Raw genomic sequence first — 13,571 nt, 5'->3', positions numbered from 1 at the left:
TTTAATGCATGAACATGTGAACAAATGGTTAACGCAAACATGTCTGTAAGAGATTAACTTCTTATCAGACCTTTTTTTTGAAGAAGTAACCTACAGCACACTAACAACGCTCATTTGAGCTAACTTTAAGTTTATGTGATATTATATTCCAAGATGGTCCCACGGTGAATATTCGTAACATAACATTAACTAACTTATTGTATTTAAGTTCTTATATTATAGCCAACTGTAAACTGTTTTCTTGTCTGTAACAACATCTATTGCACGTCTGCCCGTCCTGGGTGAGGGATCCCTCCTCTGTTGCTCACCCTGAGGTTTCTCCGATTTTTCCCTGTTAAAAGGGTTTCCATGGAGTTTTTCCTCAGTCGATGTGAGGGTCTAAGGACAGAGGATGTTGTTACGATGCCATGTAAAGCCCTTTGAGACAAACTGTTTGTAAAAACGGGCTATACAAATAAAATTGCCTTGCCTTGCCATATAAATATGGCTATATCTGTTCATATCTTATGCTGTATGCTCTGGGCTGTCTGAAAACAAAACAAAAACAATGTATATCAAACTGAAAACCAGAACCCCAAAAGCATGATAGGAGACAAACTGTGGACACTGAAAACTCTTTCAGATTCAAAGCTTTTCAAACCGAATGTGTTCACAGTGTGTATTTGGGTTTTAACGTCTAAGGTTTGAGTCCTAACATGAGTCAGTGTGGGGATAAAGGTGGTGAAGGAGAGGGAGACGCTCCTCTACCTGAAGATCAGGAGAACCAGAGTGAAGCTCACAGGTAAGATCAGCATGTCCACCTGTCCTCAACAAGCCAAAAAATATACTTTAAAAAACAAAAACAAAAAAATAAACAAGGACACAGTCCTGATTCAGAAAAGTCTGTGTGCAGCTCCAGGAAGTCATGTCACGTAATCCTAGAAATATGTTTGGTTTTCATTACATGATCTAGAACTGGCTCAATGCCAATCAAACAGGTTGTCAGTCACAAGGAAACAAAGTGCCTCTTAAAGTATTACCATGAAAACAAATGAGAGCAAAGCTATTGAACCAAGGTGTTCTTCCACCATGATTGTTGTGAGCTGACTATAAGTTGAGTCGGGTTCCTTTTGAGATAGAATTAGTGCACAGTCTTTCTCAAGTGTCATGTCTTTCTCTCTCTTTTTTTCTTCTGCCATAATTGCTGTGACACCTCAGCTCAGGAGTTAGTGGTTAGATGAAGTTAGTGCACATTTGTGAAAAGCAGTAAAATGTCTGTTTTCAGTGACACTTTTCCCTCTTTTGTTAATTCTCCAATTCTTTCAGTCCTGAGCCGGAAACAGCAGTTTCTCCTACAGCAAGCTCTGTGTCCATGGGGTGTGACAGATCCTTAGACATGCCTCTGGTCTTCAAACAGCAAGATCAATCTTCAAAGTAAGTCAACATTTTTTGTTTGTTTGTTTGCATAAATTCTCTTAGTGGGAACAATTTTAGTAGATAAAACTATAATAATATAATAATAATAACCTCCATGATTGCTGTGACACCTTCAAGGCTTAGAAATCGAGTTAGTGCACATTTTTGAAAAGTAGAAAAGTGTCTAATTTCAATTACCTTTTCTTGATCTTGTTGTTTCTCCATTTCTTTCAGTCCTGAGCAGGAAACAGCTGTTTCTCCTTCACCCAGTTGTGTGTCCATGAGGAGTGACAGATCCTTAGATATGCCTCTGGTTTTCAAAACACAGGATCCATCCTCAGAGTAAGCTAAGAAAATATACAATTTATTAACTTGATGTGATAACAGAACAGATAATTAGGGGACATATTGATATAGGGACATACAGTATGTGTCCATTTTTGCATTGGAACATTACTGAACTATTTAATTTTAATTAAAAGCCTCAATATGCATCTGTGGTTCGTCACAATCTGTCTTTTGTTGTTTCTTAATTTCTTTCAGTCTTGAGCATAAAAGATCAGTTTCTCCTTCACCAAGTTGTGAGTCCATGAAGAGCAACAGATCCTTAGACATGCCTCTGGTCTTCAAACAACAGGATCAATCTTCAAAGTGAGTCAATTTTTTTTTCTTTTTTTTCTATTCCTAGAAATATGTTTGGTTTTCATTACATGATCTAGAACTGGCTCAATGCCAATCAAACAGGTTGTCAGTCACAAGGAAACAAAGTGCCTCTTAAAGTATTACCATGAAAACAAATGAGAGCAAAGCTATTGAACCAAGGTGTTCTTCCACCATGATTGTTGTGAGCTGACTATAAGTTGAGTCGGGTTCCTTTTGAGATAGAATTAGTGCACAGTCTTTCTCAAGTGTCATGTCTTTCTCTCTCTTTTTTTCTTCTGCCATAATTGCTGTGACACCTCAGCTCAGGAGTTAGTGGTTAGATGAAGTTAGTGCACATTTGTGAAAAGCAGTAAAATGTCTGTTTTCAGTGACACTTTTCCCTCTTTTGTTAATTCTCCAATTCTTTCAGTCCTGAGCCGGAAACAGCAGTTTCTCCTACAGCAAGCTCTGTGTCCATGGGGTGTGACAGATCCTTAGACATGCCTCTGGTCTTCAAACAGCAAGATCAATCTTCAAAGTAAGTCAACATTTTTTGTTTGTTTGTTTGCATAAATTCTCTTAGTGGGAACAATTTTAGTAGATAAAACTATAATAATATAATAATAATAACCTCCATGATTGCTGTGACACCTTCAAGGCTTAGAAATCGAGTTAGTGCACATTTTTGAAAAGTAGAAAAGTGTCTAATTTCAATTACCTTTTCTTGATCTTGTTGTTTCTCCATTTCTTTCAGTCCTGAGCAGGAAACAGCTGTTTCTCCTTCACCCAGTTGTGTGTCCATGAGGAGTGACAGATCCTTAGATATGCCTCTGGTTTTCAAAACACAGGATCCATCCTCAGAGTAAGCTAAGAAAATATACAATTTATTAACTTGATGTGATAACAGAACAGATAATTAGGGGACATATTGATATAGGGACATACAGTATGTGTCCATTTTTGCATTGGAACATTACTGAACTATTTAATTTTAATTAAAAGCCTCAATATGCATCTGTGGTTCGTCACAATCTGTCTTTTGTTGTTTCTTAATTTCTTTCAGTCTTGAGCATAAAAGATCAGTTTCTCCTTCACCAAGTTGTGAGTCCATGAAGAGCAACAGATCCTTAGACATGCCTCTGGTCTTCAAACAACAGGATCAATCTTCAAAGTGAGTCAATTTTTTTTTCTTTTTTTTCTATTCCTAGAAATATGTTTGGTTTTCATTACATGATCTAGAACTGGCTCAATGCCAATCAAACAGGTTGTCAGTCACAAGGAAACAAAGTGCCTCTTAAAGTATTACCATGAAAACAAATGAGAGCAAAGCTATTGAACCAAGGTGTTCTTCCACCATGATTGTTGTGAGCTGACTATAAGTTGAGTCGGGTTCCTTTTGAGATAGAATTAGTGCACAGTCTTTCTCAAGTGTCATGTCTTTCTCTCTCTTTTTTTCTTCTGCCATAATTGCTGTGACACCTCAGCTCAGGAGTTAGTGGTTAGATGAAGTTAGTGCACATTTGTGAAAAGCAGTAAAATGTCTGTTTTCAGTGACACTTTTCCCTCTTTTGTTAATTCTCCAATTCTTTCAGTCCTGAGCCGGAAACAGCAGTTTCTCCTACAGCAAGCTCTGTGTCCATGGGGTGTGACAGATCCTTAGACATGCCTCTGGTCTTCAAACAGCAAGATCAATCTTCAAAGTAAGTCAACATTTTTTGTTTGTTTGTTTGCATAAATTCTCTTAGTGGGAACAATTTTAGTAGATAAAACTATAATAATATAATAATAATAACCTCCATGATTGCTGTGACACCTTCAAGGCTTAGAAATCGAGTTAGTGCACATTTTTGAAAAGTAGAAAAGTGTCTAATTTCAATTACCTTTTCTTGATCTTGTTGTTTCTCCATTTCTTTCAGTCCTGAGCAGGAAACAGCTGTTTCTCCTTCACCCAGTTGTGTGTCCATGAGGAGTGACAGATCCTTAGATATGCCTCTGGTTTTCAAAACACAGGATCCATCCTCAGAGTAAGCTAAGAAAATATACAATTTATTAACTTGATGTGATAACAGAACAGATAATTAGGGGACATATTGATATAGGGACATACAGTATGTGTCCATTTTTGCATTGGAACATTACTGAACTATTTAATTTTAATTAAAAGCCTCAATATGCATCTGTGGTTCGTCACAATCTGTCTTTTGTTGTTTCTTAATTTCTTTCAGTCTTGAGCATAAAAGATCAGTTTCTCCTTCACCAAGTTGTGAGTCCATGAAGAGCAACAGATCCTTAGACATGCCTCTGGTCTTCAAACAACAGGATCAATCTTCAAAGTGAGTCAATTTTTTTTTCTTTGCAAAAATCCTCTGAGTGAGGACTGGTTGATCATGTAAAACTATTATTACTGCATGAATGAAGGTGTTCTTCTGCCATGATTGCTGTGCCACATCCAAGGCTTAGAGATGGAGTTAGAGCACATTTGTGAAAATCAGTTAAGTGTCTGTTTACAGTGATTTTTCATTTCTTTCAGTCCTGTGATGGAAAGATATGTTTCTTCTTCAGCAAGTTGGGATTCCATAGGGAGTGACAGATCCTTAGATATGCCTCTGGTCTTCAAACCACAGGATCCATCCTCAGAGTAAGCTAAGAAAACATACAATTTATTAATTTTATGTGATAACAGAACGGATAATTAGGGGACGTATGTGTCAAATTCCATTTTTGCATTGGAACATTACTTAACTATTTAATTTTAATTAAAAGTCTCAATATGCATCTGTGGCTCGTCACAATCTGTCTTTTGTTGTTTCCTCATTTCTTCAATTTACTCACCTACTGTATGCCAAAACCCATGAAGAACATGTTTGGTTTCATTCTGTGCAAAGGGACCTTATGGGCCCTAGTTTCGTCGACCAGGTGAAGTCTAACGTCAGCGCAGCTTCGCCACGTCAACGGGGTGTGGCCCAGGTCCATTTCGCAAGTTTGGTGGGCCGCGCAGTCAGACTTACGCCAGCGCAATCCCTCCCCTCGTCCCTCCCACCGGCGCAAACGGCAAAGAGGGAGGAGAGAGGGCGGAAGGGAGACAGGAGGAGGAGAGAAAGGCGTGGAGTGGGTTTGACACAGCCGAGTCAGATCTTCACCAATCAAAGGAGCTCCTCTCCTCACCTTTAACTGCGCGGCGGGTGATGCGCGCTGCAAGTTTGTCATTTTATACTTTGACATGGACGGAGGAAACAGCGACGCCAGAGGCCGAACCTCTCCCCGGAGGAAACAGCTGTTTCCCCGGAGGTCCGAGCTCAGAGTGACCAACAATGAGTTTACTAATAATAATACAAATATCCTTAATCAGGTTTGATCTGATACACTGAGAACCCCTGCCCAATAGTATAAGAAACAACAACTAATAAACTAATAAAGAAACTCACATTTATTCAAACCCTGTGCAAGATGATGAGACAAAGATAAACAAACACCATGCGTAACGGATGAAATCCGCGTAAAGGACGCTCTCTCTCTCTCTCTCTCTCTCTCTCTCTCTCTCTCTCTCTCTCTCTCTCTCTGTCCGTCTCTTTTTTTCTCTTTTTTTTCTGTGATAGAGAGTATACTGTAGTAGGCTATATACTGACTATCTGATACCGAGGCAGTGGTGGTGGACTAAGAGAGATGAAGATTTGTGTTTTGTTTTTCATTACGGCTGCCTGATGCGGTCGCTGGCGTTAATGAATTAATAAGTAAATAAATAAATAAATAAAGCGATCATCACAAGGGCAGAGTGGTATCTCAACACGGCAGCGACATGCAGTCATCCACCCTCAGTCCTGCTTTTGGGACATCCACAGCTGCTTTTCAGTGCCAGTTCGTCCCTGCTGTGTTAATTCAGGTGGAGTTTCCATTACGCGTGCCACAGCCTTTGATCTCTGCTTTGATCTGACGTCAGATGTGACGGGACAATCTATATAGATATAAATTCACGTGTTGATTCCGTTAGTTGCATTAAATAGTGGTTATTGTGGATATTTATTGCATTGAAATGTGTCTGGAACTGTGGAGATCTGCCTGTGAGGTCTTGGTGACGTGTGTGCACTGCAGGTCAGTCAGCCAAACTTGCACTGCACCTGCTGCGCTCCGCGCTGCGCTGAGACTAGACCTGGTTGGAGGTGGCGAGCTTTCAGTGCAACTTCGGCGGGACATTTTCGGACGAAACTTCCACTGCACCAAGCTGAATCTGTGACGCCTCCCCCTGCTGCGCGGCCACGCCTATCTCAGCGCAGCGCGATCTGCCAATCTTCCAATCTGACTTTGCGCTAGGCTGCGCTGGTCGAAACTTGCATTAGACCGGCTGCGCTACCTTGCGCCACCTGCGCTGCGCCAGCAAACTAGGGCCCTATGTGTCTCCCAATCCTGTGTGACCTGAATTGGCAGACACATGTCCTGTGAAGACTTCTTTCAACATATTTATCAACCCATTTGTATTTTATCCTCCAAGTATTTTGCACACTGGGGCAGAAACTCCTCATACTACATATCACATGCCCCTAGTCTGGCACATTGTTCAGTCTGGCACATTGTGCGCCAATACTAGAACAGCTTGCACAATCAAGTTATCACTAAAGCATCACATTTTCTCCACAGCGTCAACCTGGAGATGCCACAGGTTCCTACTGGTTCTCAAAAACACCTGGACTCTGTGTTTCTGGTGAGTACCTACAAGTTCACTTTTCAGAAAAAAGTCCAGTGTCTCTTTAAAAACTCAGAATACTGCTTTCAAATTAAGCTGACACACTGTCCATAATGAATCCATGCAGAAACAGAAAAGAGGTCATTTTGGGGTGTAAAACAGTCAGTCTCAGATCAAAGGTACTTACTCAACTGGATTGAGGTATTAAGTGGCTTCTAAGATAGTGACAGGTCAGGTTCGGCAGTGTTCTTCTTCAGGTGGTGTCAGTATGAACTCCCATGAAGCAGCTTCTTGGCTAGCACACTAATTGCTTGCACTGATCTTAAATCAACAATTCTGTCAAACTTAACCTGGAGCAATTAACATATTCACGTGCACTTTTGTATCAGACGCACATTTCTACACACAGACTACTGTCTGTTTAGTCAATGTATTTCTTAAACTTCTAGCTGTTAGCAACATAACTAACTGCAACCAAGCAGAACACTATGTCTTGCGACAGGCAGTCTTTTGTAAATTAAAAAAAACATAAATATGTTAGCATACTTATCTTGAGCATGTTAGTGTTCCGATAGTTGTGAGTAAGGCCTCACAGATCTGCTAGCATCACTAGCTGTGCCCTAATTCAGAGGTTGTATCCATCAGTGTCACCATTAGACTGTCTCAGGATGTGGCTAAAAAAGTAGCCTTCCCAAGATTCATTGCACAACAGTAGTAAAAATAAACTATATAGACCCAAGAGTCACGTTTAAATATTTGTAAAGCATTTAAAAGTGCAAAAGTACAACGGCTACAGAGGGCCCCCCTTTGTACTGTAGATCACATCCTCTGAAGGATACAGGCCTCTCTGAAAATGTCTCACCAAGCCAATTACGAATGATGACAAAATTAGCCAGAAAATCATTGCTACAATAGTAGTATGTATGTATGGAGTGTATTGACTGAAAATGTTCCTGAATATTGCTTTCTTCCAGCTTCTTCAAGAGAAAAGTTTTGATTTTGTAAATAATGAACTTGAGAGGTTCCAGAGGTTTCTGAGTCCAGAATACCCACTATGCCTAGACAGTCAAGGTAAGGATGAGGAGGTGGGTAACGATGAAGAGAAAGAGCGGCAGAGGAGCAGAAGAGAGGCTTTTTTGAACATCATCCTTCAGTTTCTGAGAGACATGAAGGAGGATAAGCTGGCGGACTCTCTGCAGCACAGTAAGTGGTTTTAAATAGACTCCGGAGTGTTGAGCCAAAAGAGTTCTCCAGGGGAGGACACTTTTTTAAAATAGTACTATAGTAATAAATTGGATATGAGAGTGGAATGTGACCATACAGCTGCTTTATGGTTATCTTCTAACAATTATCTTCTACTTATGCATGGTCAGGTTACAGTTGCATTGGGTTAGCAGGGGGTTCCAGACATCCCTTTCCCGGGTTACACTTTCTAGTTCCACCTTGGTGGTCATAAGGTGTTCCCAAGCCAGAGGAGAGACATAATCCCTCCAATGAGGTTTGGGTCTGCTCTGTGATCTCCTCCTAGTCTGAATTGCCTGGAAAACATCTAAAGGGAGGCACCCAGAAAGCATCCCGATCAGATGCCAAAATGACCTTGAGCAGCTATACTCAGCATGTATTCATGATCTCATTATTGCAGTCACTAACCAAAGCCATTCAGCACAGGTGAGGGTAGGAATGAAGATCAACTGTTAATTGAGATCTTAATTCACCAGGCAGGTCCCTCTTCACCACAATGGTCTGACACAGCTTTGATGTTATGGATGATGCTGGCCTTGATCCGGACCCGACCCATCGCTGCGCAGCAGCTATAATTCATTTTAAAATTTGTGAACTGAACTTTGAACTAGTTAATGTAGAAAGTGAACTTTCCCAACACTGTTTAATGGTGTCCGCGACATCTGCGCAGTCGTTCCATGTGTCTGTCTCACATGTGTTACGTCTGACTTCATTTCTGACTTCAGTCTGACTTCAGTTCTCAGTAGAAAGAGTTGTTGCTCCAGGTAGCACCTAAACATAAACAACAACAGCTGCTTGGAAGTCAGCAGTGAAACAACACAGCCACACACACACACCATGGAGCTGTGCCCCACACCCACGGACGTGCATGAAAAACAATTGTGTGCATCGAATGTGTGCCGATGGCATCCCTTTGGGTTAGGGTTAGTGAGTGCATATGACGCACGTCTACACAACCAAGGCGGCGGCCAAAATTATTAAAAAGTATTAGTATTAATTTCATGCTGCCATCTCTTATGTCACACCACAGGTACATCCATATAATTTAAGATAATCTTATACAGTATTTGTTCATTTTTTTCTTGTAGGAACTCGAGCTGCAGTTTGTGGACATAAACTCAAATTTAGCATGAAGAACAAATTCCAGTGTGTGTTTGAGGGCATTGCAAAAGCAGGAAACCCAACCCTTCTGAACCAGATCTACACAGAGCTCTACATCACAGAGGGAAGGACTGGAGAGGTGAACAACGAACATGAGGTCAGACTGATTGAAACAGCGTCCAGGAGACCAGACAGACCAGAGAGAAACATCAAATGTGAAGACATCTTTAAAGCCCCACCTGGAAGAGACCAACCAATCAGAACAGTGATGACAAAGGGAGTGGCTGGCATTGGGAAAACAGTCTTAACACAAAAGTTCACTCTGGACTGGGCTGACGACAAAGCCAACAAGGACATACTATTCACATTGCCATTTTCTTTTAGAGAGCTAAATGTCTTGAAAGACAAGAGGTTCAGCTTGGTAGAACTTGTTCATGTCTTCTTCAATGAAACCAAAGAAGTAGCAATCACCACATTTGCTCAGTTCCAGGTCGTCTTCGTCTTAGACGGTCTGGATGAGTGTCGACTTCCTCTGGACTTCCACAACACTGAGATCCTGACTGATGTGACAGAGTCCACCTCAGTGAATGTGCTGCTGGTAAACCTCATCAGAGGGAAACTGCTTCCCTCTGCTCGTATCTGGATAACCACACGACCTGCAGCAGCCAATCAAATCCCTTCTGAGTTTGTTGACATGGTGACAGAGGTCAGAGGGTTCACTGACCCACAGAAGGAGGAATACTTGAAGAAGAGGTTCAGAGATGAGGAGCAGGCCAGAGGGATCATCTCCCACATCAAGAGATCACGAAGCCTCCACATCATGTGCCACATCCCAGTCTTCTGCTGGATCACTGCTACAGTTCTGGAGAAGCTGTTGGACACCAGAGAGGGAGGAGAGCTGCCCAAGAACCTGACTCAGATGTACATCCACTTCCTGGTGGTTCAGTCCAAAGTGAAGAAGATCAAGTATGATGGAGGAGTTGCGACAGATCCACACTGGAGTCTAGAGACCAGGAAGATGATTGAGTCTCTGGCAAAACTGGCTTTTGAGCAGCTGCAGAAAGGAAACCTGTTCTTCTACGAATTAGATGTGACAGAGTGTGGCATCGATATCACAGCAGCCTCAGTGAACTCAGGAGTCTTCACACAGATCTTTAAAGAGGAGAGAGGCCTGTACCAGGACAAGGTGTTCTGCTTCGTCCATCTGAGTGTTCAGGAGTTTCTGGCTGCTCTTCATGTCCATTTGACATTCATCAACTCTGGGGTCGATCTAATGTCAAAGGAGCAATACCCCTCTCTGTGGTCCCGACTGTTTGTAGACAAAACCACATTATTCTACCAGAGTGCTGTGGACAAGGCCTTGCAGAGTCCAAACGGACACCTGGACCTGTTCCTCCGCTTCCTCTTGGGTCTGTCACTGGAGACCAATCAGTCTCTCCTATGTGGACTGGTGACAAAGACAGTAAACAGTTCACAGATCAGTGAGGAAACAATCAAGTACATCAAGAAGAAGATCAGTGAAGATCTGTCTCCAGAGAAAAGCATCAATCTGTTCCACTGTCTGAATGAACTCAATGATTGTTCTCTAGTGGAAGAGATCCAGCAATACCTGAGTTCAGGAACTCTCTCCACAGATAAACTGTCTCCTGCTCAGTGGTCAGCTCTGGTCTTCATCTTACTGTCTCCAGAAAAAGATCTGGACGTATTTGACCTGAAGGAATATTCATCTACAGAGGACGCACTTCTGAAGCTGCTGCCAGTCGTCAGAGCCTGCACGAAAGCTCTGTAGGTTAAAATAACTGCATACATTAATTATAAACTACATAAAAAAATCTGACTTTTTGTTTGTTGCTTCTTCAGGCTGAGTTGCTGTAACCTGTCAGAGAAAAGCTGTGAAGCTCTGGCTTCAGTTCTAAGCTCCCAGTCCTCCAGACTAAGAGAACTGGACCTGAGTAACAACGACCTGCAGGATACAGGAGTGGATGTGATCTGTGGTGGACTGCAGAGTCCACACTGCAAACTGGAAACTCTGCGGTCAGGATTCATCTATTTGTTCAAGTCATGACCATTTGAAGCCAGGATAAATCAATAAAATGGCTAACATTAGAGTAACTTTATGCTTATTTGCATATTTTCTGAGCAAGACATACCTACCAGACATAATAAGATCTGTAGGTTGAGTTTTAATAGAAATCTTTTCTCTCTCTCTGTGTGTGTGTAGGCTGTCAGGCTGTCTAATCACAGAGAAAGGCTGTGCTTCCTTGGCCTCAGCTTTGACCTCCAACCCCTCCCACCTGAGGAAACTGGACCTGAGCTACAACCATCCAGGAGACTCTGGGGAGAAACTTCTCTCTGCTGGACGGGAGGATCAAAAATGGAGATTGGAAAAACTCAGGTATGAGGAGATAAATCCTACAGCTACCTCTTCTCAATGGGCCTTGTATATTATTTTTTGATGAAACAGAATAGTCCAGTTTTATTAAAGTTTATTGTTACTGCTCTTTTCTTTTTGCACCAGTTGGGACCATGGTGACTCTCAGTCAATAACGCCTGGTCTGAGGAAGTGTAAGTGTGCTTTATTTTTGAGATGATGACTTTTATAGTTCACAAGTAATTTTTTAATTGATAAGTTGTTTGGATGACCGGCGACCAGCCATGGCCAAAGGAGAGCCAACAGTTTACAAGTTTTCATACCATACCTAACTGGTGACTGCTCCTTTCACTTTCTTGATCTCATTCAACCCTGAAGCTTACATAACATAATATGTCAAAGGATTTTAATAAAGGAAAATGTTTGTATTAAATGTGTTGGATTAAAAACAGTTGTTTTCTCTCCACCAGATGCCTGTGAACTCACACTGGACCCAAACACAGCAAACAAAAAACTCATACTGTTGGACAACAACAGAAAAGTGACAATGGGGAGAGAAGAGCAGCTGTATCCTGATCATCCAGACAGATTTGACTACTGGAAACAGCTGCTGTGCACAGATGGTTTGACTGGTCGCTGTTACTGGGAAGTTGAGTGGGTTGGACAGGTTTACATAGGAGTGACTTACAAAGGGATCAGAAGGAGAGGGGTCAGTGACGACTGCTGTCTTGGGCATAATAAACAGTCTTGGAGTCTGAGCTGCTCTGATGAAGGTTATTCTGTTCGGCACAGAAACAAAATATCATCCATCCGTAGACAGAGCTCCTGCAGAGTTGGGGTATACCTTGACTGGGATGCTAGCACACTGTCTTTCTACTCCATCTCCTCTGACAAGCTGATCCATATCCACACTTTCCAAACCAAGTTCACTGAGCCGGTCTACCCTGCTTTCAGGATTAAGACAGAACCCTTCAACTCCTCAGTGTATTTGTGTTGGAAATGAAGAAGCTTCACCAGGGTTAGACACTGTCGACTCACCACAGTTAAGTGGCTGTCTGAGTTTCCACAGCCTTCTGTAACCTCCAGCCAGTCTGTCCAGTGTCCTCTGATCTCTCTCATCTCTCAAGTGTTTCCTACCACATTGCTGCTGCTCACTCTGTTTTTTGTTTTGGATCCATTCTGAGTAAAAACTCGACAACAGGCTCGTGGTAGTGGAACGTCTAGAAGATCAGCAGTTTCAGAACTGACAAAACATGTAGCCTAACATCTGTTTAATAAATGCAGGACATTATATTGAGGAATTTCGTCGAAGGTTCATAGTAAGCGGTAGCTGAAAAACATTTGTTTACTGTTAACTGTGACCGGAAGAAAACCAAGGAATCCGATATGAACCCCCCGAATCCACCCAAAGACACAGCCACACCACCCGAGCAACGCGTTCCCTCGACGCAGAACTTCAGACGCTCAACGACAGCGTTGGGTCTACGCAGTAGGTACGCCATCGACGCGACACGGAAGCATAAACTAGGCTTAAGAGCTGGGTTATAGACTCGGTCAAGAAATGCCAGAATTTTTCGGATGTATGGAGCAAATCGGGATGAGTAAGAGATGGATGAAGCACAGTACCTAATGAGAGTATATGCAGCGATGAAATTTCAAGGAACTTTGGTCTTTAATACATGATAATCAATTATTGTAATGAAGACTACAAGAATTTAAGCTTGATATCCCTTTAATACTAAATAACTGTTTGCTATGAAGATGATTAGGCTATTAGATTCATAAACATTTTGTACGTAAGGGTTTGAGCTACGGAATAGTTACAACAGTCAGTTTTAGAAAACATTCCTTCTCCCTTCATTTAGGTCACTCTGATCTTCAGATTATGGCTGATTACATGAACTAAGAGCGAGTGACAGAGGAAAAAACTGAAGAGTGTAATAACACAACAACATTTAACATGTAGCACTAGATATATAAAAAATTAAAAGTTGTCATTTTTAGAATATTTGTTAGTAAAGTAAATTATGTATTATACTGTAGTTTTGTTATTTTCCTATGTACCACAGACCGGCCAGCAGGTCACCTTTTTTTGTTTTGTATGTAAGAATAGGCTAAGTGTATTTGTTGGCTTTTTGTGTG

The 13,571-nt window shown here is 41.6% G+C and overlaps 2 protein-coding genes and 1 pseudogene across 3 annotated transcripts in view; all 3 read left to right on the top strand.

Moving 5' to 3' along the window:
- The window catches only part of LOC310999065 (sorcin-like), a 50,208-nt gene that overhangs the window by 32,259 nt on the left and 4,378 nt on the right, over positions 1 to 13,571 (top strand). The gene's annotated exons all lie outside the window — the stretch shown is intronic.
- The window catches only part of LOC310999004 (NACHT, LRR and PYD domains-containing protein 3-like), a 62,751-nt gene continuing 55,870 nt past the window's right edge, over positions 6,691 to 13,571 (top strand). The window contains exon 1 of the mRNA XM_083989290.1: positions 6,691 to 6,733. The gene's annotated coding sequence lies outside the window, so the exon portion shown is untranslated. The remainder of the gene's footprint in view (positions 6,734 to 13,571) is intronic.
- On the top strand, positions 7,905 to 12,432 carry LOC310999140 (protein NLRC3-like; annotated as a pseudogene). The gene is made up of 7 exons: positions 7,905 to 7,918; positions 9,046 to 9,228; positions 9,259 to 10,843; positions 10,919 to 11,116; positions 11,166 to 11,453; positions 11,577 to 11,623; positions 11,900 to 12,432. The product of its transcript is annotated as a protein NLRC3-like (transcript).

Source organism: Trachurus trachurus, assembly GCF_905171665.1.
Source record: "Trachurus trachurus genome assembly, chromosome: 16".
NCBI lineage: Eukaryota > Metazoa > Chordata > Actinopteri > Carangiformes > Carangidae > Trachurus > Trachurus trachurus.
Note: the sequence above shows the minus strand (reverse complement) of the source record. Positions and strands in the feature narration are given on the sequence as shown.